Source organism: Lucilia cuprina, chromosome 2 (genome assembly GCF_022045245.1).
Source record: "Lucilia cuprina isolate Lc7/37 chromosome 2, ASM2204524v1, whole genome shotgun sequence".
In the NCBI taxonomy this organism is placed as follows: Eukaryota; Metazoa; Arthropoda; class Insecta; order Diptera; family Calliphoridae; genus Lucilia; species Lucilia cuprina.
The window spans coordinates 27,790,597-27,792,160 of record NC_060950.1 but is presented as its reverse complement, the minus strand read 5'-3'; the positions used below and the strand labels follow the sequence as shown (position 1 = coordinate 27,792,160).

The window sequence follows — 1,564 nt, the reverse complement described above, 5'->3', positions numbered from 1 at the left end:
CTATCTATCTATCTAACTATCAATCTATCTATCTATCTATCTATTTATCTATCTATCTATCTATCTATCTATCTATCTATCTATTTAATTCTTCTAATTTCTTCTGATGCCAACTGTAGAGTACATTTTAAAAAGCTAATCTTTAAGTAAAAGTATTAATTTCATGTTCATAAAATATTAAAAAAACAACAACCTTAAAAACATGTCATTTAAACAAACAACAACAAGTTAATGCCGTTAATCCTCTTACTTCAGACATGTATGACTTATACGTGTATGCTTGTAACTTGACTCATTAAACAATAATTAAGAACTTCTTCTGGTGGGTCTTACGCATTGAATCAAAAGAAACCCAACAAGAAGTTTAAGAATTTATTTTACTATATAGTATATACCGTCATCTACTATTTGTAGTTTAAAAGTTATGAGAGAGAGAAGTGGACACAAAGAGATAAACGTAACAATTTGGTTATTTGTAATGTTTCAATAGATATGTTCCTAAATTCTATTTGCCCATTCCACGATAGTCTTGTAACGTTAAGTGGCAGACAGACGTTATATTAAATAATGAACCTTTATAAAAAAGTAAATGCATTTTATACATTAATAAAATTTAATTAAAACGTCACACACACACACACACTTAAGTTAAAATTAAATTAATCAACAAAAGTATTTAAAAAGTATTCCCATTCATACTCCCTTATCAACTGGGAAAACTACATTCTGTGTTGTAACACCAACCCAAAAAACTATTTCTTTCGAAACTTTTTTCTTTTAAAATATTTCACAGAATTTCCATTCTTCTACTATGTATTATTTGCATTATAAAGTAAATAAAGTGTTGAAATTGTGACTACGAATACATTGCAGAGATTGAGCCTTGTTGTTAATTAAATTAAAGTTAAGAAAAAACAAAAAACAAAATAATGTAAAGAAAACTGTAATAAAAAATTACATTTATTGCAGAGTATTGCTTAAATTTTATAAGAAAGTAATATTTTCCCACAAGTACTAGGTACTCATAAATAAACTAGTTTTTCTTTACATTTTAAAATGTGTTCATTTTTTATGAGCACAAGGTTCAGTTCAGTTCACAATTTAATGGCTGGTGGGACAGAAAGAAAAAAACTGAATGACATAAAAATGAAGTGTATTATGTATTAAACCATTCCATAGGTATTTTTTAATTTTATGAGATTTGTGGTGATTGCAATGAGGAATCAGGTGTAAGGGATGCAGCGTTTATTGTGTATATTATATGTATATCGATTAACTGTTTGATTATGCGAATTAAAACTTTGTTGCTTCGATCGGAGACCCAATTTGAGATTTAGGTTGTTGCGTTAACAAAAATATGTATTTACCTCTGAATTTCTTTATTTAGATTAGATTATTCTTGTTATATTTAACTTTTAACTAAATTTAAGAAGGGATATATAACTGTCAGAAGAACTAAAAATAGATAGATAGATAGATAGATAGATAGATAGATAGATAGATAGATAGATAGATAGATAGATAGATAGATAGATAGATAGATAGATAGATAGATAGATAGATA

The 1,564-nt window shown here is 26.7% G+C and overlaps 1 protein-coding gene across 1 annotated transcript in view; it reads right to left on the bottom strand.

Moving 5' to 3' along the window:
• Window positions 1-1,564, bottom strand: part of LOC111680065 (protein spire) — a 133,199-nt gene that overhangs the window by 11,373 nt on the left and 120,262 nt on the right. The gene's annotated exons all lie outside the window — the stretch shown is intronic.